Source organism: Choloepus didactylus, chromosome 10, assembly GCF_015220235.1.
Source record: "Choloepus didactylus isolate mChoDid1 chromosome 10, mChoDid1.pri, whole genome shotgun sequence".
In the NCBI taxonomy this organism is placed as follows: Eukaryota; Metazoa; Chordata; class Mammalia; order Pilosa; family Megalonychidae; genus Choloepus; species Choloepus didactylus.
Genome location: NC_051316.1, coordinates 117919708 through 117944451, shown reverse-complemented (window position 1 = coordinate 117944451; position 24744 = coordinate 117919708). Strand labels below are relative to the sequence as shown.

The 24744-nt window shown below is 41.1% G+C and overlaps 1 long non-coding RNA gene across 2 annotated transcripts in view; it reads right to left on the bottom strand.

Annotated features, from left to right (window-relative positions):
- Positions 1-16452: 16452 nt before the first annotated feature.
- The window catches only part of LOC119505606, a 40477-nt gene continuing 32185 nt past the window's right edge, over positions 16453-24744 (bottom strand). Inside the window, exon 3 of one of the 2 annotated variants that reach the window (XR_005210775.1) lies at positions 16453-16679. This is a non-coding gene — a long non-coding RNA (uncharacterized LOC119505606). Of the gene's footprint in view, positions 16680-22568; positions 22861-24744 lie in introns of those variants that run through there. The other variant, XR_005210773.1, reaches the window with a different exon arrangement.

Here is a 24744-nt window from a genome sequence, read left to right as displayed (position 1 = left end):
AAGTAACAGAGTTCATACACAATCTATTGTTTGGTCAGTTTCCAAGTACTATAACATATATGGTATTATGACTTAACAATATGCCTTGACTTCTCATTTCAGCATATATAAATTTGCCTCTTTATTTTTAAGGACTAAATAATATTCATAAGGTAGATGCAAAATAGTACAGATCCACAATCTTTTATCGGCAATTCCAGAATGTAAAATGTTCTGAAAATGGAAAAATTTTTGGAAAGTTTGCAGCAAACTCATTTGGTGATAAAACCTAACCTGAACTGACTTGAAGTTTTTATTGTCTTTGTTTATCCCACTTAATGAATAGTCATAATTTTCAATGAGGAAACAATAATGTGATTGATAACAATGGAAGTGATTGGGGGCATTGCTCTAGGCCCCACTAGTGATGTTGCATAATACACAACCAAAAAATGCTGGATTAAGAAACACATCTGCCCCCAAGGGTTTCAAATAAGGAATTGTGAACTATAAAGTTGGGACTTTTGTGGGGTGTGTGTGTGGGGAGGTGTTAAGCAGTTACTTAAGAAAAGTTTACGAAATGTGTAAAATACTATTAAACTACTACTATTATTACTACTACTGAGAGTAATAATAATAAAAACACTTACATGCTTATATGCCAATGCTTTCTATATACTAATTAATGCAATCCTCACAACATTACTATGAAGTATTATTATGCTCTCCATTTTACAGATGAGAAAAATGAGGCAGAGAGGCTAAGTAATTTGTGCAAGTATCTACAGCTAGTAACTCAGATGGCCAAAACTGAATCTAAAGCAGTTTGGCCCCAGAACCTGTGCTCTCAACACATTGTGCATTTTGCCTTTATGCTTCCGAAAATAAAACACCTCTATACCCACCTCATCAGATTTTAATATTTTCCCCATTTGCTTGAAATTTTTCAAAAAAAAAAGAAATTACAAATATAGTTGAAACCCTTCTGTACTCCTATTCTGTCCCATTCCTCTTGCTTCCCAGAGGTATCCACTGTCTTGAATTTCATATTTATTATTTATGCACATTCTTTATATCTTTACATAATAACATATAGTACTGTCTTTCATATTTTATAGTTAGGGGGGTGATTCAACTGAAGAAAGACTCTGAGGACTTCAAATTATAAAATTCAGTTCCTTAAACTGGATGGTGGTGTCTGAGTGTTCATTTCTTCATTGCTCTTTAAACTGCACATGCATTTGCACTTGGTATTTTGTATGAATGATGCATTTCAATTTTTTAAGTTTAATAATTCTATAAATAGTATTAAACTATGAAAACATAAAATTCTGTTGAAGAATTTTTAAAGATCTCTGATTGGTCTGGCTTGGATGTGTGCCCATCCCTTAGACCAATCACTGTGCCCAGAGTAGTGGGGAAAATTATTAGATTAACCAACAAGGATTGTGTTCCATTCCTGTGGCCATAGAGTGGGGTTTGTTACTAAAAGATGGACAGATGAAATGTTGGACAAAACAATAAACACAAAACAATGGCCATGTGGGAGCCAGGAGCATTACAACCATGCCTGCAGAGAGGAAAACATCATCCGGGCTCCCTCATTTAGGATGTGCACTACCCTCCCAACTACTCCCTGGATGGACATATTTTGTCATTTAAATACTATTTCTTCAATTAAAGATAAGACATAAATTAGGAAAATAAAATAATCCAAACAAAGCTCTTCTGGAAGAATGGAGAAGGATACTTTCCTCCTCCCCTCCCTGCTCCCATTACTCCAGCCAAGACCTAGCAGGAGAAGAAGACGGAACCTGGTCTAGGGGTTTGATCAGCCAGCACAAGCAACTCCAAGGCTTTGGAAGTGGCCATGAGGCCATATATGGACCTCTAATGGACCCAATTACAACTTCTCTTAGGCCCAAGGAGAGGCATAATTTGAAAGTAGGAGGACACTAAATGAAAGACACTAATATTCCTCTATATAATAATGAGAAAATCAGCTTTATTGCAGATGGTGGTGGACTTGTAAATTGCGGAGCAGGTGGAAAAACATGACTTCTCTTCTTCCTTACTGGGTTGAATTCTAACTTCTCTGAGAATTAATGTTTGCATTTGACAGAAGAATAGCTGAGGGTGTGTGTGTGTGTGTGTGTGTGTGTGTGTGTGTGTGTGTGTATTCCAATGGAGGTGGCATGAACCCTCTGGAGAGTTTTGAAAAATCTGAAATGGCACTTTTACCTCCTAGCATGGTCTACTTGAACATAGTATTTATACATATAATTTTATAACAAATTACTTTTCCTTAATATTTCCTGTATACTAAAGTTGGGGCATTATATTGATATTTTAAATATTGGCATTTGGTTTAATTACATTGCCTATGAATTTTATTTCAGGACACTAAAGGTGGCATGGCAAATATATTATAAAAAGGGGGCATCAGTACTAGAAAAGTTGGGAACCTCTGAGCTAGGCCCTTAGAAGGATAACGAAGCACCTCAGGAGAACTACTTCCAGTAAAGACAACTTGCAGAAAACAAATATAAAACTGGGAAATATCATTAAGATCAACCATTTTAACACCCAAAAGTAGGCAATGACTCAAGAATTGGTTAGTCATTAAACACACACACACAAACAACAACCAAAAAAACTTTCTTCTGCATCACATGATAGTGATAAATTTGCCTGGAAAGTATTCCCATCCCCACCCCAACCCAGCTCAGGTTTTACTGGTCTCTCCTAAACACAGTTTTTGTTGTTGTTGTTGTTTTACAAATATAGAGTAAAACCCTTTTATTTCTGAATCAAATGAAACTTAATTGCCAAATGCATTTCTTACAAACAATGACAAATAAGCACAATAAAACCTTAAAAATGAGTATATTGACATGGATATTTTAATCCTCAGAGCAACAAAAGTTTCTCCCATTGGCCCAGTAATGCCCTATATAACAAATAGATCCAGTTCAAAATCACACATTCCATTCAGTTGTCATGTCTCTCTAATATGGAAAAGTACCAGAGTCTTCCCTTGACTTTCATGAACTTGAGTATTACCAGCCAATTATTTGGTAGGTTGTTCCTCAACTGGGTTTCTGTAGACACAGTTTTAACAGCTTGAAGTGATGGAATAATTTCAGAGAAGTTCAGAGAAATTTAAGGCGGGAGGTTTGGGGAGGGAAGTAATAAACTATCCATATATTCCTGACTGATTGCTAAATTACACATATATACAGGAGATTCCAGAGGGTCTGGTGAAAAACGGAAAGTTTGGGAAGACTTGGGAATTTGATGTGCCTTTAAATGCATTCCCTACCTGGCACACCATTCTGGCACCAGAGGTAAAAGGATTACTGGCTCCCAGTTTCTTAGAATAAGCTTTGTCCAAATAATTAGCTGAAACTGCTAAATTATGCAGGTTCTAGGGCTTCCACTAGGGATCCAGATTTTTTTTTTTTTAAAGAGCAGAGAGAGCAGTGGCTATATATTGCAAGGAGACATATTTTACAGTTTTTGTCCAGGCACCAATTGCCATACCCCACCCCCCAAAAAAAATCCCTCAGAAGAACAAAACAGAATCCAGAGTTGCTCCAATGTACAATCTAAAATGTCCAATTTTCAACCAACAATGACTAGTCATACAAAGCAACAGGAAAATGTGACTCATGCAGGGAGTAGGAAACATCAATAGAAATGGATCAAGTGGGTCCAAATTTAGCAGACAAAGATTTCAAAGGAGCTAATTATAAATATGTTCAAAGAATTAAGGAAAAATGCACGTGAAAAAACAAAAGAAAATATGCTAATTCTGAGTAAGCAAATAGAGACTCTCAACAGATAAATGGAATATATATATATGTAATAACCAAATATAAAATCCGAAGTATAAAATTACAATAACTGTAGTGAAACACTCACTAGATGGGCTCCACAGTAGATCTGAGATGGCAGAATTAATGAACTTGAAGAAAGAGCAACAGAAATTATTCAATCCAAAAGAATAGAAATAAAAAGATTGAAGAAAATTTGTTAGTGCCTCAGAAATTTGTGGGACAATGTCAAATATTCCAGCATACATGTAATTGGGGTTCCAGAAAATGAAGCGTGAAAGAAAGGGTCATGTGATGGTCAGTTTTATGTGTCAACTTGGCAGGGCTATAGTACCAAGTTAATTCAATCAAACACGAATCTAGGTGCTGCTATGAAGGCAGTTTGTAGACTTGGTTAACATCTATAACCAGCTGACTTTATGTAAAGGAGATTATCCTGGATAATCTGAGTGAGCCTGATCTAATCAGTTGAAAGGCCTTAGGAACAGTACTGAATTTTCTCTGAGGAAGAAGAAATTCCACCTGCAGCATCAGCTCCTGCCCAAGATTTTCCAACCTGCCCTTCCTGATGGCCTGACCTGTGGATTTCAGATTTACTTAGCTTGATTCCACAATCATGTAAGTCAATTCCTTGTGATAGATAGATGGAGAGTCAGACAGATGGACAGACAAATCCTACTGGTTCTGTTTCTCTGGTAGAAACAGACTGATATAGGGCAGAAAATATTTGAAGATAATGGCCAAAAACTTCCCAAATCTGGTAAAAAAAACATTAACTTTCAGATCCAAGAATATCAACAAACCCCAGGTAGGATCAATACAAAGAAAACCACATCTAAGAATTTTCAAAACCAAAGATAAAGAAGCACCTCAGCAACTCACCCTGCTGGGGACACACAGAAGAGAATCAGTCTTGGAGTGCTTTCTGAACTGTTCTGTAGGACTTGGAGTAGCAGGCCTAAATGGAGAGCCTTGCAGAACTCTCAGACCCATTGGTATAGTTTAAGTAATCTAGACTTGGGTAGGTACTTGGATCTTGAGGTAAGTTCAAGCCCTGTAGCAAAGCAGCAGGTGCTTCCCAAAAGGTGAGAGGAGATTTACATGGTGGAGGTTTAAAGAAAGAAATATACCTTAGGAAGGGATCAAAGTTAGCAACTGGTATTAAGAGCCAAGGTACAACTCACCTCTCAATAGTCTCCCCCAGAATTTAAGCCACCCAGTCCCCTCCCACACAAAGGCTTACTTTGTGGCTAAGAGTAGAGAAAACTTGCATCTCAATGATCTACTAGTTCAGAAAGAGAGGCTCTAGTTGCCATGCTCAGTTCTTTTGACCAAGCTCACCAATCAGGTGAGTTACTCCTCCTCCCTTGGGAGGAATGAGGGGAGGAAAAAAAAAAAAAAAAACCCAGAGAAATATTCTACCTTGGTTGTGAAAATTTCTTCTCCTCTTTAGAAAATGGAAAGTGAGGAATAATTTGTCCTCATCTTCCAAACCAGATTACAAATTTCTTAAAGTCAGGAAACTGATTTATATAAAATTCATATCTATCACAGTTCCCAGCAGAGAGCAGTATCGACTTGATCATCCTATACTTAATATGTGTCTGTGTGTGTTGTAAAGACTGAAGGTAATTTTAATATAGCCTAATTATACCTAACATTTGAGCAGTGCTCTACAGTCCATAGAACATTTTCGTATAATATACATTATCTCATTTGGTAAGGAAACTGAGGCTCAGAGAGGAGACATAACTAGCTTGAAGTCACATAGCTAATAAGAAGCCGAGTTGAGACTCAAATCCATGTGATCTGACTCAGATCCAGTTCTGTCTCTGTCATACCTTGGCTGCTTCACTTTGTTAAGCATTTTGACCCTCTTAAGGAGGAAAAGGATGTTGCCCATAAAGTGTGAGGCAGCATCTGTCTCCCCACTATCTGAAATGCCTCCACCAGGTTTGGCAACAGCTGTCTCGCTTGACATCTCACTGGGTTCCTGTCAGAGCCCCACCTTGGGGAATGACAAGTTTAATGAGGAAAAATTCAACCTTCCACCTGAACTCCTAGCTCTGCAAATGCAAGTGACATCTGACAGGCTGGGAGGCCCTCGCTGCAGGGAATGTGGTGACCTCAGCCTCTCAGCTCATAGATTATATGTTTGGCAGCTTTCTCGGCAATTGGCTGGCAACATTTGTGCCCTCTCCGGATCTTACTCCCTATTCCCACTGCTAATTTAGATGGAATTTCAAACAAACACCAAGTATTTCTAATATGCCAGACACTGGGGATATATAAAAAGATGAGTAACTCACCATGCCTGCCTTGGGGGCACTCAATGTCCTACAGAAAAGCCAGATACTTTGCACAGCCGGTTATTTCTTCAGAGTCAATACCCATTGCCACAGCAAATGAGCCCCTTTTGAACAGAGAAACTCTAATGAGGCTGTTCAAACACTTAAATACCACGTTGAGTATTCCTTGGGCAGGAATAAACAATTTGAATGCCAGCAAGAATCTCAGAAGGGCAGGAGGGATTCAAGGGCTGTGGAAGGGACCCTTTAAATGCAGTATCTGAGAACCAGAACCTCATTTTTTTTATCTTAAAAAAAAACAAAGTGATCAGCAAGTGCAAAGACCACATGAAAGTATGTGGTACATTAGGTAAACCACAAGCAGAGCTATGCATTTGAGGGTCAGCAAAGGAGTCTGTTCTAGTTTGCTAATGCTGAGGAATGCAAAACACCAGAGATGGATTGGCTTTTATAAAAAGGGGGTTTATTTGGCTACACAGTTACAGTCTTAAGGCCATAAAGTGTCCAAGGTACCACATCAGTAATCGGGTACCTTCACTGGAGGATGGCCAATGGTGTCCGGAAAACCTCTGTTAGCTGGGAAGGCACGTGGCTGGCGTCCGCTCCAAAGTTCTGGTTTCAAAATGGCTTTCTCCCAGGACGTTCCTCTCTAGCAAGCTTGCTCTTCTTCAGAACGTCACTCACAGCTGCACTCAGTTCCATCTCTTTGAGTCAGCACGTTTATATGGCTCCACTGATCAAGGCCCACCCTGAATGGGTGGGGCCACGCCTCCATGGAAATATCCTATCATCTACAGTTGGGTGGGGCGCATCTCCATGTAAACAACCTAATTCAAACGTTCCAACTTAATCCCTACTATTCTGTCTGCCCCACAAGATTGCATCAAAGAATATGGCTTTTTCTGGGGGACATAATACATTCAAACCGGCACAGAGTCCTTCATTTTAGTCCATACAGTTCACCCTCCCAGGGCAGGTGGCAGTGTGGAGAAAGGAGTGAGTCTGGAGGGACATGCAGAAGGTAAGGGCACAGCACAACCCACCTACTAGAGGAGGACAAAATGGCAGGGACAGATTATTAGGAGAGGCTCAGCCCTGAGAACGAGACCCTCATCTTCTCTGCACAGCCCAAGGAAATGGGATCAGACGTTGCAGGGGAGCCTGTAAGTGGCCTGTGCTTGTCACCCTGTGCATCCATCCAGGGAAGGGCAAGCGCCAACCTCTAAGAGAGAGGGTTTTCCTCCTGCAAGGAGAAGATACAGCTGGAGGTGGAAACAGACAGTTAAGACTGTCTGACTTAGCAATAAAATTGGGCTGTAACAGCTAATGACAGTCAAGAGGAGGGAGTGAGAGCAAGCAATCCAAGGGGAGACTGACACTTGAGAGGCCCAGAGAATGTTCTGTGTCCAGGGGCTTAGGGATCCATGTCCCAAGGGAACCTTTTATTGAAACCAACCAACACTTCCTGGTAGGCTATGAGGAAGCTCTTAAGGTTTGTGCTGATTATGTTTCTGAAGGCAAATTAATGTAGATGGAGCCAATGTAATAATAACAATTGCCAGCAGGTTTCTTAAAAAACAAAAAAAAACACTGTTATTTTATAAGAAAAGAATCCTTCCTGGTGTGTGGGTATGTGGGGGAGGGGGGAGGATAGCCCCTCAAACTTAGCTCTAGGTTTTGTATGTCCAGGGCCCAAAATCATGATTTATTGGGCCACAGAAATTTGAAGTAGTGAAGGTAGCTGTTGAAGCCTTCAAGGGCATGGGCAGCTGAAGCAAACTGCCTGAGTTCAAATCCCAGCTCTGCTGCTTCCTACTAACTGTGAGCTTCGGTGAGTTACTTAACTCCGTGTCTCAGTTCACCCCTCTGTAAAATGGAGGGGATAAAAATACGACTACCACCTAGGGTTGTCGTGAACATGATCATGTAACGGACAGAAGCACTTAGAAATTTGGGCAGTTAATGCTATTTGAAAATTTGCTCTTACTATTTTTATTGGCCCTACTCAAAAAGCTTAGCGTCAGTGCCTTGCTCCACACCTAACTAGCATCCCTACCTTCTGGCACTGCACCGTGTCAGAAATGGGAGCCTGGCAATAGAGTGTCCCAGCCCTCTACCTGAGCCTACCTGAGCCTTGATTTCAGGCTTGCTCAGATCACTGAATGCTGGACCCCCAGGGAAATTTCCTTCCTCAGTGAGAGCTCTGACCATCCCACCCAGCACTGACTCAAGGTTGATGAGAGCAATTAAAGGACTGGACAAAGGTACTAAGAGCTGAAGGAAATCAGCATTTTAATGATCCAGATTGCAACCTTCTAGAATGACTTCAGTCCAAAGGAAAGGAAGGACTTGACAAAGGCTTGGCTGCACTTAGCACAGCGATTCATGAGTTGTTAAGTTTCACCATCTCTTAGAAGCTTTCTGTCCCTGTTTTCGCAGCTCAGTGTCTTTCCCCTTCTTTTCCTCTCATCCCTGCTTCTCCTTCTTTCCCTCACTCCTTTCTTTCTCCTTCTTCTCCTTTCCTTCGATTCATTCTCCCTTAGTTCCCTCTCTATCTCTCTTTATAAAACCTGCTTTCCATTGGTTTTTCTTTTTTTTTTTTAATCTTCATTTTATTGAGATATATTCACATACCACGCAGTCATACAAAACAAATCGTACTTTCGATTGTTTACAGTACCATTACATAGTGGTACATTCATCACCCAAATCAATCCCTGACACCTTCATTAGCACACACACAAAAATAACAAGAATAATAATTAGAGTGAAAAAGAGCAATTGAAGTAAAAAAGAACACTGGGTACCTTTGTCTGTTTGTTTCCTTCCCCTATTTTTCTACTATATATAGTTCCATCCATAAACTAGACAAAGTGGAGTGTGGTCCTTATGGCTTTCCCAATCCCATTGTCACCCCTCATAAGCTACATTTTTATACAACTGTCTTCGAGATTCATGGGTTCTGGGTTGTAGTTTGATAGTTTCAGGTATCCACCACTAGCTACCCCAATTCTTGAGAACCTAAAAAGGGTTGTCTAAAGTGTGCATAAGAGTGCCCACCAGAGTGACCTCTCGGCTCTTTTGGAATCTCTCTGCCACTGAAGCTTATTTCATTTCCTTTCACATCCCCCTTTTGGTCAAGAAGATGTTCTCCGTCCCACGATGCCAGGTCTACATTCCTCCCCGGGAGTCATATTCCACGTTGCCAGGGAGATTCACTCCCCTGGGTTTTCCACTGGTTTTTAGGTGTGTTTGGCCCTTGATTGAAGCTGTCTGTAGATCCGTAGTTCTCAGTACACACAATTTTTTTTTCCTTTCAGTTAGGAAACTTGGTATCTATTTCAGCTCTGTCACTAACCTACTGTGTGATGTTCAACAACAATAATAGTTGCAAACATATTATGCTTAACGTGTTCACTCACTGTCCTAAATGTTTTATGTGTAGGATCAACTCAGTTGTCAGAGCAAGCTGTGAGGTTGGGACTCTATTATCATTATCAGCACCTGTGGTGAACTATGTTACTTTTGCCAAATATTTTGGTTTCTGTTCTGGTTTGCTCATGCTGCCTTTTTGCAAAACACCAGAAATGGATCAGCTTTTATAAAGGGGGTTTATTCGATGTGATGGTTAGGTTCATGTGTCAACTTGGCCAGGTGACCCTGCTGTCTGGTCAAGCAAACACTGATCTAACAATTGCTGTGAGGATGTTTGAGGCTGGTTAGTAAACCAACAGGCTGGTTTATTAAATCATCAGTCAATTGACTGCAGCTGTGACTGATGACTCACCAAAGGGCGTGCCTTCCACAATGAGAGAATGCAATTGGCTGGATTTAATCCAATTAATCAGTTGAAGATTTATAAGCAAGACAGATAGAGGACCTTCACTTCTTCTTCGGCTGCCCAGTGAAGCATTTCCTGAGGAGTTCATCGAAGTTGCCAGTTCGTTTCCTGAGGAGTTCATCGGACATCTTCCTTGGAGTTGACAGTTTGTTGACGGCACTACAGAATTTGGACTCGTGCATACCCACAGTTGCGTGAGTCACTTTTACAATTTGATAATCAGAGACACCTCTCATTGCTTCTGTTTCCCTAGAGAACCCTAACTAATACATTCGGTTACAAAGTTACAGTCTTAAGGCGATAAAGTGTCCAGTACCTTCACTGGAGGATGGCCAATGGCATCCGGAAAACCTCTTGTTAGCTGGGAAGGCACGTGGCTGGTGTCTTCTTGCTCCCAGGTTGTGTTCCAAAATGGTGTTCCCCAAAATGTCTGCATCAGCTCCCAACGGCCAACTTCAAAATGTCTGTCTCAGCTCCAGCTAGCTGTGAGCTCCATGCTTTCTTCAAAGTGTCCTTCTTGGCTATAGCAAGCTCGTTCCGTCTGTCTGAGCTTATATAGTGCTCTTGTAAAACAATCAAGGCCAATGCTGAATGGGTGGGGCCACACCTCCATGGAAACCATCCAACCAGAGTTATCATCCACAGTTGGGTGGGGCGTATCTCCTTGGAAACAACCCAAACCAAAAGTTCCAACATAATAAACACCAATATGTCTGCCCCCACAAGACTGCACCAAAGAACATGGCTTTTTCTGGGAGACACAATACATGCAAACCGGCACAGTTTCCCTCACTTCAGTGCTCTTATTTTTTTAAATTCAGTTTTATTGAGATATTTTCACATACCATACAATCATGCATGGTGTGTAATCAACTGGTCATAGTACCATCATATAGTTGTGCATTCATCACCCCAATCAATTTTTGAATGTTTTCCTTACTCCAAAAAGAATGAAAATAAGAACAAAAATAAAAGTAAAAAAGAACACGCAAAGTATTCCATCCCTCCCATCCCACCCTATTTTTCATTTAGTCTTCGTCCCCATTTTTCTACTCATCTGTCCATACATCTGTTAAAGGGAGTGTGAGCCACAAGATTTTCACAATCACACCATCACACCATGTAAGCTACCTAGTTATACAATCGTCTTCAAGAATCAAGGCTACTGGGTTGCAGTTCAATAGTTTCAGGTATTTCCTTCCAGCTATTCTAACACACTAAAAACTAAAGAGGGACATCTACATAGTGCATAAGAATGCCCTCCAGAGTGACCTCTCAACTCCATTTGAAATCTGCCAGCCACTAAAACTTTATTTTGTTTCATTTCTCTTCCCTCTTTTGGTCAAGACTTTCTCAATCCCAAGATGCTGGGTCCAGGCTCATCCCCTGCAGTCATGTCCCATGTTGCCAGGGAGATTTACACCCCTGGGAGTCATGTCCCACATAGCAGGGAGGGCAGTGAGTTCACCTGCCAAGTGGGCTTGGTGGGGGGGGGCACGTATGAGCAACATAGAGGTTCTCTCTGGAGGAGACTCTTAGGCACAATTCTAAGTAGGCTTAGCCTCTCTTTTGTAGTAACAAGCTTCATAGGAGCAAGCCCCAAATCGAGGGTTCGGCCTACTAAATTGGTAGTCCTCAATGTTTGTAAGAATATCAGTTATAACCCAAGTGGGGAAGTCCAACATTTCCACATTTTTCCCCAGTTCCACAGGGGCCCTGCAAATATATTTTTATTCTCTGCCCAAATTACTTTGGGATATATCAGGATTTCACACTAACCTACAGTGTTCTTGCTTGTAAAAGAATTAAACATCCCTACCCTGTTGAACTAAGGAGTGACCATGTGACTTTCTTTGGCCAAAGAAGTAAGGGCAGAAGTATCACATGTTACTTCTTGGAAGAAACTTTAAAAGCCATGATGATAAGCAGTGTCCCAGATAGCGGCTGCTATGTCAGTCAGAGTCTGAGAAGAAAGATGACGCGGAGCAGAGTGATAACCAACTCACAGTGGACTTGCAGTGAACAAGAAATAAACACCTGTGTTGTCTGTCATTGAGACTGTTGGAGTCATTTGTTACTGCAGCATAATCTTGCCTATTCTAAATGATACATCTTTATTTTCAGATGAGGAAATTCAAACACATTTAGAGTGTATCTGGAAGTTTGGCTCTAAAGTCCATGCTCCTAAACACTATTCTGTGTTACCTCTATGAGCTCAATTACTGGTTAGGAGTGGTTTAGATTTCCTGACTGCAAAAGCAAATACCATGCAATGGGTTGGCTGAAACAATGGGAATTTATTGGTTTTGAAGCTAGAAGAAATCCAAGATCAAGGTGTCATCAGGGTAATGTTTTCTCCCAGAAGACTGTGGCATTCTGGGGCTGGCTTTTCTGTCAAATAGCAATGCACATGGCAGCCTCTCCTGGCTTCTTGGTTCCACTGACTTCCAGCTCCTGGAAGTGTGGCTTTCTCTCTCTCTCTCTCTGTGGCCTTCTCTTTAGTAACAGGATCAAGACCCATCCTATTCCGTCAGGCCATACCTTAATTGAAGTAATCTCACCGAAAGTTCTTATTTAGAAGGGTTCCCACCCACAGGAATGATTAAGTTTAAGAATATGTTTTTCTGGGGTACATAGCTCCAAACCACCACAATGAGGTTGGGTTATCTGCACTCAAGTTTAAGGCAATGAATGCTATATTTCTTTTAGCCCTATTCATCTGATTCTCACTCATTCCATTGCCTGCTTCCTTTTCAGCTTTTTCCATGTTAGGCATGCTTATTTTACAGCTGATGATAGGCTTAAGGCTGCTGGGGAGCTCAGAGTTGTCTAAGGATGTTACCGTCATATCTGTGACCAGAGACCCCTATTATTCATGATGCCTATCTTCAAGATGTCCTCAAGGAAAGAATTCCCAGATCTCCACTTTTCCCACTGAGCCTCCCCCCTTCAGTGTTTGTGGAGGGACCATAATAATTGCTCTGCTCCAACAACTATACAAATATCATTGCTAATTCCTGAAACAATGCTACAAAGCAGGTACTATTTCCATTCTTCCTGATGAGTAAACTGAGACCCAATAATGCTAAACAACATGTCTAAAGTCACATACCTAGTATGTTTTAGGCCCCTGCTTCGATCTCAAAGCCATCTGTTCTGGTTTGTTAATGCTGCCGTTATGCAAAATACCAGAAATGGATTGGCTTTTATAAAGGGGGTTTATTTGGTTACAAATTTACAATCCTAAGGCCATAAAAGTGCCCAAACTAAGGCATCAAAAAGAGAATACCTTCAATGAAGAACGGCTGATGGCATCCGGAATACCTCTGTCAGCTGGGAAGGCACATGGTTAACATCTGCTGTTCCTTTGCTCCCAGGTTGTGTTTTAAAATGGCTTTCTCCAAAATGTCTCTGGGCTTATTTCGCTTAGCTTCTCCGGACCAAACTCTGGACTAGCATCTCCAAATGTCTCCAAGCATCTCTGAGTGTCAGCTCCCAAATGGCTCTCCAAAAGTCTCTCTCAGCTGCTCTGCGCTCCTTCTGTCTGGGAGTTCATCTAGTACTCCACTGATTTAATTCAGACCCACACTGAATGGGCGGGGCCACAGCTCCATGAAAATAATCTAATCAAAAGTATCACCCACAGTCGGGTGGGTCACATCTCCACCCAACATGATGGGGTTAAAAGATCATGGCTCTTTTGGGGGGACATAATAGATCCAAACCAGCACACCATCTGAAGCTAAAGCCTTTGTTCTTTCTACCAGGCTGCTTGTTGCAGAAAGTACTGATGCATCTGGGTCTCTGGTGTGTTCTCTTGTCTCCTTTGTGACCCTGGCAGTATCTGTGTCTTTCAGTATGTTCTATGCAAAATAATATTTAAAACTCTCTGAGGGACACCAAAAAAGAGGCTTCTGAAGAAGGAAGCAGAGGGGCGGTGAGCTAGGTATAGGCAAATTCCTAAGAAAAGCCTTAATGTAACAGAAAAACAGACGCTTGAAAAAAGTGAACCAGCCTAAGCAGCATGAGGTTTTTGAACTTAAATAATAAGGCCGAGCACCGTGCTGAGGATTCTTTGATTCAGAGATTTCTGAGCTCTCCACCAAACATGAATGAAGCAAACCTCTGAAGGAGGGATCCCAATTAGCCCTAGTTTCCAGACGATCAAACAAGGACCCCAAAGTCCAATTTCCTGTCCTTCATGCCCATTTTGGAACAAAATTTTCCCTGTTGAGAAGTTATGCACCAAACACCACATAAACAAACAATTGCCTGATTTTTACCACAGTCTTAGGACTCCTGGGCTGCCACTGTAGGATAATGAGTCATTGATCACTGCTGTTTTCCAATAAATATTTTTTTTCCTGATAATGATCCAATTTATAATCTAAAGCCAGACGTCGTCAGACCTGGTCTCTGTTTGAAATATGTATCATCATAACTATTATTATTTTGTATTGCCATCTGGGTCATATTTTTAAAAATAGAAGGCATTCCTTTGCTTCTGGAAGCTACTTCTTCCAGGATACTGTGTCCTCAGGGCACCCCCTCACAGCATGGCCTCACAAATAGCAAGTCATTTGTGTAGCCTTTTCAAAACTCTTTCTCCCATTTTTAACAAATCACCCAAATCCTACTATCGCCACATTCATGCAGCTGCCACTTGCAGAGCGCCTATAGTGTGCCAGCCCCAATGCCAGCGGCTGTAGGGAATGCAAAGCTATACAAAGTGAAGGCCTGTCCTCACATCTCAGTCTAAAGGACATTAAATAAAAACTGGTACTATTAGGGGATGTTCAAATTTGGAAGTCATGTAAGGTATTTTGCTTTCTAAAGAATGGTGATGTGAATGGTGAGGTTTAATATTTCTTGGACCACAAGGCCAAGGAGTGCTGCTTTGGTGTGAGAAGGGATTGAAGTTGCCATGTTCCTTGGGGTTCCTTTTTTTCTGAATTACTAATTTTTTATTTTATTTTATTGTGATAACATCTATATCACATAAAATTTCCCATTGTAACCATTTTTAAATGTACAATTCAGTGGCATCAATTACATTCAAAATATTGTGTTATCATCACTACTATCCATTTCAAAATTTTTTCAATCACCCTAAATGGAACTTCTGTATCCACTGAGCAATAAACTTCCCATTCCCTCCTCCCTCCAACTCCAACTCTTGGTAACTTCTAATCTAATTTCATCCTCTATGAATTTGTTTATTCTAGATATTTCATGTAGGGGGAATTATACAGTGTGTATCCTTCTGTGTCTGCTTATTTCTCTTGACATAATGTTTTCAAGGTTCATCAGTGTTGAAGCATGTATCAGAACGTCATTTCTTTTTATGGCTGAATGATATTCCATGGCATGAATATACCATATTGGGGCTCTTTCTGGCCTCTCTCTGACACCTTTTTGGCTATTATCTTTTTGCAATTGTCTCTTTCTCCCACTAGACTAGTGGAGTAAGAGGGGCCTGGGGCTACATCCTCTCTGGAAAGGACCTTCTGTTTCCCAGAGTGGGAACCAGAGTGGGGATTAGGAGGAAGCTACCAGGCTCGCAAATGCTTTCTTGCAGTTCCACTTGGAGTATGAGTTGTTAAAAATATTATCCAAAACATAAGACAGTAGTACAACCTGTCCTTTCAATGTCATATTGAACCATTGTTTAACAGGCCCATCCAAAGATGAATTAATTTCCCATGAGAATGCACTATACTTTGACTTTGCTTTTTCTGTCAATTAAGGCTCAGACACAATGGCACGATGTGTTAACACAGATTTGTGACTAGCAGAGATGAAAGTGATTTCTGACTGGTAGACAAGATAACCCCAAAGGTTATGGATTTATTGCCATATAAGGCATTAACCAGTTTTATATCTAACCCAGTGACATTATTCTGATGTTCCTTTCTCAAATTGGCTACATATATCCTGTTCCTCAAATACTCTTTCAAACAGCTTTACCATTTTACTGGCTCCCTCAGTAATTAGTGAATTAAGCAAAAGCTTTGATAGATGTTTGTTTTATATTTTTAAGAAAGTCATGTTTTCAGCTTTTGAAATTTATACTTTGATGGGGATCAGAGACCAAGACAGTGAGAAGAAGGGCTCCTTTGCCTGGCCTCGTACTCTGGCATTTACCTCCCTTGGAAACCTCAAAAGGGATGGCTATGGCAAGAAAGGACACCAGTGTACCGGATCTTAGGTCCTGGCCAAATACCATCTCCACATCATCTTATGGAGACCACAAACATCAGAGTATTGAAAAAAAAAAAAAAAGAAAGCCCAGGACATTAAAATCAAATTATGTACAACAAACTAAATAAAGTAGTATTGAATTATAAACCAAAATATAAAAAAAATCTGTGAGTCCATACTAATATGAATAGATGATTGCATAAGTAAATAAATGGGAGAGAATAGACAAATCTCCTGTGCAGAACAATTCCAATTAATTTATGAAGATACTTCATCCTCAAGGAGTTGGAGCATAATACTTGCTCTTTAAATATGGGTTGCACATAATGACTTCCTTCCAAAGAGTACAGTTCAAAAAAGGGGGGGAAAGAATAACTTTACAATGGAGAAACCTGATAAACACTACTTCTGTCATGTAATCAAGGTCAATAACAACAGTGACAGATCATGTGGACAGTAAGTACTCTTGATGTGATGTGATGAAAATGGTACTTTACCTCTGAGGTCTTCCTCCTACAAAACATGAAAAAACATCAGACAATCCCAATAGGGCAGCCTACAAAATACCTGACCAACATTCCTCAAAACTGACAAGGTCATCAAAATCAAGGAAAGTCAGAGAAATGGTCATGGCCAAGAGGAGTTTAAGGAGGCATGATGACTAAATGTAATGTGATACCCTGGATGGGGTCCTGGAACACAAAAAAAGGATATTAGGTGAAAACTAAGGATACCTGGATAAAATATAAACTTTAGTTAACAATGATATATCAATATTGGTTTGTTAATTGTGACAAATGCACCATACTGATGGAAAACATTAATAATAGGGGAAACTGGATATGGGAAATGGGAACTCTCTATACTATCTTCATAAGATTTTGTAAATCAAAAACTGTTCCAAAATTTTTAAAAGTGTATTTAAAAATAATTAGACCATCTACAAATTTTTTAAAAATTAAATTAATCTGATTTGAATCCCAGTTCTACAACTTTTTGACTGTGTGACCTTGGATGAGTCATTTAATCTTTCTAAGCCTCATACATAAATGATAATAATATTATCCACTAAGATTGTTATGAGGATGATGTGTCAAAGCACCTGGTTCCCTTCACCTTGACTTTAGGGCTATTAAAAAGTGCTCTCGTGAACTTGGAAGCAAAACATCCTCTAATTTGCCTCTAAACGTATCTCCCCTGCACCTTCTTGAAACATGCCTTGGCTGTGCCAGGCGCTGGGCCTGCCCAGAACAAAGCTGAATAAATATAACCTCAACAACCCCCAAAACACAGCTCTTGGTGCCTTCATGGTCTTTGAGGTTTGTGACCCACTAGGAAAGCTGGTGTACAAAGATAGGACTGAGATTGCTTGGGCCCACCAGAAGAGCAAAGCCCAAGTGAGAATCTATCTGGGGCTTGTCCCCACGTAGAATAAGCCTGAGGGGCACTTGGGAGGGTGATTGTCTAAGAATAGTATTATGGGTTGAACTGTGGGCACACTCCCCCCCGCACCACCAAAAAAAAGGATACGTTGATATCCTAACCCCCAGTATCTGTGACTATGACCATATTTGGAAATAGTCATTGCAAATGGAATTATTAAGAAAAACGAGGTCCTACTGCAGTAGGGTGGGCCCTTAATCCAATATGACTGGTGACCTTACAAGAAGAGGAAATTTGGGCACAGACACAGAGAGAGAAGGTGCTCATGCAATGACGGAGGCAGAGAGCGAGTTATGCCACAAGCCAAGGAACGCCGAGGACTGCCAACCTCCTCCACAGGTCAGGAGAGAGGCATGGAACAGTCTCCCCTCCAGGTTCCAGAGGGACCATGGCCCTGCTGATGCCTGCATTTCACACTTTCAGGCTCCAGAACTGAGACAATAAATTTCTGTTGTTTCAAGTCACCCAGTTTGTAGTCCTTTGTGATAGCGGCCCTGAGAAGCTAAGGAATAGAGCAAGCCAAGCTTCTTCCCCAGGAGCTTTTGCTTGGGTTGGTGGAAGATGGACAGACTCACAGGGAGCCTGGAGCCAGCAGGAGCAGGCTGCTGGGCAGGGTCGGGTGCTCCCTGGTGCTGGACCATTAACTGGACTGTGGGAGGATGTCAGTCTTTGGGTAAGCTGCCCCTTATAAGCTGTCCCTTTTTCTTACCCTGTTATTGTTAATTATTGTTACTGTGTTCACTAGATTTCTCACTGCACATTTTAGGGAACTTTGGATGTGGCACAACTGTTCCATTGATTCTGCTTTGCTCTAAGAAGAGAGACTCCTGTGCTAAGTTGACATCAATATTTCTGCAGTCCAATTAACAAGGATTGGGACAACCAGCCCTTTCGCAGAGAGGGAGTTGCAATTACAAATGCCTGTTTTACCAAAGATCTACACCAGAGGGCAGTACAGGGACGCCCTCTTTTCCTAGCGTGCCCAGCTGAGTAATGGGTCTTCTCACACTGATCTCCAGCGAGATGAAAGAGGAAGGTAGGTGTATTTGTTTTCTATTGCTGCGTAACAAAGTATCACAAACTTCCTGCCTTAAAACAACCACCATAGGGGGATGGGAAAAAAAAAAAAGAGAGAGAGAGAGAGACTATCATTGGTGAGCTCACAGTTCTGTGGATCAGATGTCCTTTACCCTCACGGTCACAGAGAGCAGACAAATGGGGGTGGCTGGCTGAGGGGACGATCTGGAAAACAGACAGCTGAGCCATTGCACATTTGAGCCATAAAGTTGGCTAGCAAACCCCCTCAATGATCCAGCCACTTTAATTAAAGGAAGGAAAGGACAGAGTTCAGAATACTTGTGAAGAGTGCAAGAGAACAGCTGAATTGGGGTTTTGCTAGGTTTACAAACTTTCCTGACTGTTCCTAAAATCCAACATCAAGCAGGACAGTGGTCATGGAAGTCAGAATCCTCTAAGGAGTATGTAACAACTCACCTGCCTAAAAAAATAAAAGTAAAAAATAATCCAATATCAGATCAAACATTTCATATCCTATCACAAGATAGGGGTTATGACAGATTTATCAGTACACTGACATTTTTCTAAGTCTTCCCAAAACTCCTGACTCTAGAACTTTTCTTCTGTTGGCTCGACCCTCTTGAAGCTGCTCTTTAACTGCTCCTTTTTCCCAGGTTTCCTAGAAGAAAACAAACCTCTTGTGCTTCAAAATGCAAAAGCAACCAAAAACATCCCTCCACTTTCCATTGATTTGCATGGACCTATAAGTTTCACTTAGGCTTCAAGGAAATACACCCATGCAGAATTGGGTTTATTTGTACAGTTTCAGCAACAGGGTGAAGCATTTGAAGCCTGCCTTCCTCTTCTTACTTTCTCTAGCATATGGGTTTTTTTTTTTTTTTGAAGAATATAGCCAGCTGAAAGCTGGTCTGTGTTCTCTTGCCTGGAGATATATATATATTTTTTACAACTTTCTCAACCAGCTAGGAACCCTTCCTTCTCTCTTACTTGCTATTTAAGATTCATGGCACTCTGCTTCTCAAATTTAGGGAAGAATCATGTGCACATAAGTAGCATCTTAGGTTCCAAGATGTCCAGAGAGTTGGGTTTCTCTACTGACTCCTTAGGATCCAAGACACCAGGCAGCCACAAGAAGAAGAACATAGGACATATAGCAAATGCTCCCTATCTACATCTCTCACCAATAGTCCCATTTACAGGATATGGTTGTTAATCTACAACAGGAAAGCAATGCTAAAACTGGTGGCCAGTGGAAAAGATGTTACAATAAGGAAAAAAGAATCAACCTATAAAAACTTTGTGGGGGAAAGGCTTATTACTTTGAGTTGAGTTTGAGACCTTCTATCACCTACTTCTGTGCTGCCAGCTGGCTTCCATGGACAATAAAGTCTCCAAAACGACTTGGTGTCATGTTATTGTTTGTCTTCATTCATTTACTCTGGTGACCTGAGGAGGGACATTATGCCATAAGGAGAGATCGCGTCCTAAAACAACCATCTAGCCACCCCTTGAATTACCAAAAGCCAACTTGTCACAAATAGCCAGTTACCTGCTGCTTCCTTTTTAGCAGCCTCCCCCATGGCTGCAGCTGCCCCCTACTTCCTTACCAAACCTGACTGCCATTTTTGTCAGTTGATTTCCATTCAGCAACCAAGCTATCCCGGCCCACTGGCAACATCTAGTCAATATTCCTAGCACATAGCAGGCACATAAAGCACATTAACTGAATCCAACTCATCTTCCTTTTCTTCCAAATTAACATTCTCCTCAGCTCCCTTAATCTAGATGCTGTTTCTCTGACTCCGCACCAGGCCTAGCCATATGAGTAAAGAGATAAAGCATCCCCACTTTCACAAATATTGTCTTACCTAGATGTCACAGTAGAGAAGATCCTAGGCATTCATTTTTTAAACCCACCTTGAGAAAAGTTAGACATTGGGATGTTTCTCCTTGGTTCCATGTGGAACAGATTGGCTCAGACATGTGTGCTCCCAGTATATGCATGAGGGCTACTATGCTCCTTCCAGAACCAGGACCAGGGACCCACATAAGGGGTACAGACAGGCTCCACGTCAAGCTGGGGGAGAGGCCAGCCAGGGCACCAGAGATCCTACTGCTTTCAAGTAGACTTTTTCTGGATTTGGTGCATGCCCTGTTACTGTAGTCCTTTAACTGTTTTCCAGAGCTTTGAGAAAGATGCTTCTGCAGTTTCTTGCTGGTGGTTCTGGGGGCTGAGCCCTGAAGCATCCCACTCCACCATCTTGATCAGAGCGGACCTTCCTCACTTAATGTTTTGCCCTATTATATTTATATTTTTGTAAGCTGACACAAATCCTTTGGAGAGGAAGACTGACAAATTTATTATAGTTTTTATTAATCCAAGGACCTATGTAGTTCAGTCTCAAAACAGTATTACATTCAAGTAACATCACACAACAGCCAAAAAGGATTAAAAAAGAATTTCATGTTTTACTTGCCATTTATGAAAATATGCAGTTATTGTACACACACAAATTCACTGTCTCACAGTTCTGGAAGCCAGAAGTCCAAAATCAATGTGTCAGCAGGGCCACCCATGCTCGCTCTGAAGTTTACAGGGAAGAATCTGTCCCGTGCTTCTCTCCTGGCCTCTGGCTGTGGCTTGCCAGCAACCCTGACAGTCTCCCCTCTGTTACTATCTGTCTGGGCCCAAATTCCTGCTTCTTATAAGGGCACCAGACGTATTGGATTAAAGCATTTTAATCCAATTTGGTCTCACCTTCAAACACCCTATGGCCAACTAAGGTCACATTCATGCAACCAGAAGATAGGACTTGAATTTATATTTTGGAAGGTGGGGGGGAGTTACAATTAAATCCAAAACAGAAAACATCCCAGGGTGTGGCTGAGAAGGGATTTGAGCTGAGGTCTGCACAGCCTTTGCTCTTGTGCCTCCTACCATGTTAGAAATAACACCTGAAAGTCTATGAGGTTGTGGTTTAGGTGAGAGCAGTCAATTCTATTTTCTATTCAATTCTTACACTGCTGATGTGAAGACACAGGTGGGGAAGAATGGGTGAGAGAATGGGCCCCAGGTGATGGATTAATGTGAGGATTGCAAACTCTATTGCCTACAAGGTATTTAAGGTAAATGAAAAGGTAGTGTAGCAAGTTGGAGAGGGCACATACTGTCTAAGTGGGGGCAGGGATGCTAGAATATGACACACTGATATCAAACAGTCCCATTTGTTTAGAGAAGCCAGAAATCTGGATTTTATTTTTCTCTGTGAAATTTTCAATTTTTACTTGTTGGGAACTACTATGGGTGGAATTGTGTCCCCCCCAAAAGACATGTTCAAGTCCCAACAGCCTATCCTGTAATGTGACCTGATTTGGAAATTGGGTCTTTGAAGATGTTATTAAGATCAAGCCAAACTGGTCCAGCGTGGGCCCAACTCCAATATAGATGTTGGCTTTTTAAGAAGGGGAGAGTTGGTCACCGACAGACAGCGGGGAGAGCAGCATGTGACAACTGAGGAGAGAAGCCATGGATTGCTGCCAAGCCACCGCCAGAAGCCAGGAGAGAGAGGCTTGGAACAGATTCTTCTCGTTAGACTCCAGAGGGATTGTGGCCTTGCCGACACCTTGATTTCAGACATCTGGGCTCCAGAACTGTGAGACAATAAATTTCTGTTGTTTTAAGCCATCCAGTTTATGGCACTTTGCTAGGAATGAAGCAGGCACTAACTAAAAACATTTATAAATACCATGCAGACTAAGTAAGCCTGTGAGGTAGGTTGGGTCAGGTTTTTAAGGCCCTGGCTCAGCATCTCTCAAGACAGTGTCATAAGGAACCACACACTTAGCCGTGTTGATTCTACGCAGAGTCAACCCCCAGGCCAAGAGGAAACCTCTGGGGAGAAGCTAGGAGAGGAGCAGGGCTTGTGTGGGGCGCTCTCTCCATCTTCCTTCCCCAGCTTGTCCTGCTGGGCCCATCACTCAATGTTCCACGATGAATACTTTCTTGGGTTCTGTTCCGTGGAGTTAAAGGAGCACGGAGTGTCTCATCACAGCCCTTCTTTCCCAGGAAAATAAATGGCCAGCTCCCTGGAGTTGGGGATTTTTTATGAAATGACTTTCCTCCATGAGATTTATTGCAGCAGCTTTGTGAGAGATTTGTAGTAAGTAGCGTTCGGGCTGTAGGTCTTAAATCCTCAATGCCACAGTCATAACTCTGCAGGAAGGAAATGACAGAAGATCACAGGAGCTAATATTGCATTATGATGATACTGTCTCCACAGAAATGATTGCGGGCTTGCTGCTGCTGTCTTACTTAGGGAACTCAAGTTCTTCAAATGAGCTTGAGATCTCTCTCCCAGAGGTGCTTAGTGAAAGGAGGGGAAGAGAGGCTTCGTTGAGTGCCTACTACTCCCCCTTTCACACAGAGGGAGACAATTATTAAAGAAATTGAATAATTTTCCCAGGTTCCCCAGCTTTAAAACCTGATTGCAAAGCAGATCTTGTCCACCAGGCCACCTGGGACATATTCTTATTGTAGATATAAAAGAGAATGTCTGATGAATCAAAGTTGATGGGAGTGAATGGTGAATTTTTTTTTTTTTTTTTAATCATTTTAGGTTTAACGTGAATCTATTTCACTTTAGACTTAGTCTCCAGGCTATGGGAAGTACAGGAGACAGAGAAACAGTTTAAATGACACCAGGGGGAAACAGACTATGGAATAAAAACAATTGGCCTGATCTCTTCTAAAAGTCAGTATCCTGGGAAAGAAAATGTTGAGGTACTGTTTTGGATTAAAAGAGAATGAAATGATAAATGAACAAATGTAACAAATAAATCTTAACTGGATCCTGGATCCTAAAGGGCCATCTATAAAAATTACTTTGGGAACAACTGAGGAAATTTGAATGTGGGCTAGATGATATTAGGGAATTATTCACAGTTTGAGGTGCGATAAAATGGTATTGTGGTTGTGTAAGAAAACAGCCTTATTCTTAGGAGATGTGTGCTGAAGTATTTAGGAGTGAATTGTGATCTCTGCTATTTAATTTCAAATGGTTGAGGAAAAAAAAAGTGTGTGTGTGTATATGTAAAATATGGCAAAATATTATCAATTGCTGAATTCAGGTGATGAGTATTTAAGTTTCATTATACTATTCTTTCAATGTTTCTGTACATTAAAAATTTTTCATAATAAAAAGTTGAAAGTATACAAATAAATCATTCCATAATTATTAAATAATTAAGCTGCTTCAGAAAGAAGGGAGGGACAATGTGCTGAAAAGGGTAAAAGCATTTTGAAATTCCTGTAAAAGATCAAGGCTACTTGATAGCTTGGAAAATGTGTTCATTATAGTAAGTGTAAAAATATTTTAAAGGAATAGGTATACAATTACAGCCATGCAAAGATACATTTGCAAGTGGACAAGTACTAGAAATAGATGTGTAAGTTTAGTGGAACTGGAAGTGATCTTTTTTTCAAAATTACTCTTGCTCTATCATCTTTTCCATTTAATATAGTCATCTAAAAGTACGTTCATGAACCAAGACAGAAAAAGATCATAACTCTTTTGCTATGATATGGGGTTACAGATGAATATTTTTCTTTAAAAGTCACCCCTGAAGCCCATTGTTCCAGTTTGTTAATGCTGCCATTATGCAAAACTCCAGAAATGGATTGGCTTCTATAAAGGGGGTTTATTTGGTTACATGGTTACAGTCTTAAGGCCATAAAATGTCCAAGGTAAGGCATCTACAATATGATACTTTCACTGGAGAAAGGCCATTGGCATCTGGAAAACCTGTGTTAGCTTGGAAGGCACGTGACTGGCATCCACTTGCTCCCAGGTTGCATTTCAAAATGGCATTCTCCAAAATGTTGCTCTTGGGGCATTTTGTCCTCTCTTACCTGCAGCTCCTTTTCTAAATGTTACTCTCAGTTGCTTTCTAAAATGTCACTCACAGCTGCTCTGAGTCTGGGCCCGTGTGGCTCTTTTTAAAGTACTCCAGTGATCCAATAAAGACCCACCCTGAATGGGTGGAGCAACACCTCCACAGAAATAATCCAATGAATGGTCTCGCCCACAGTTGATTGAGT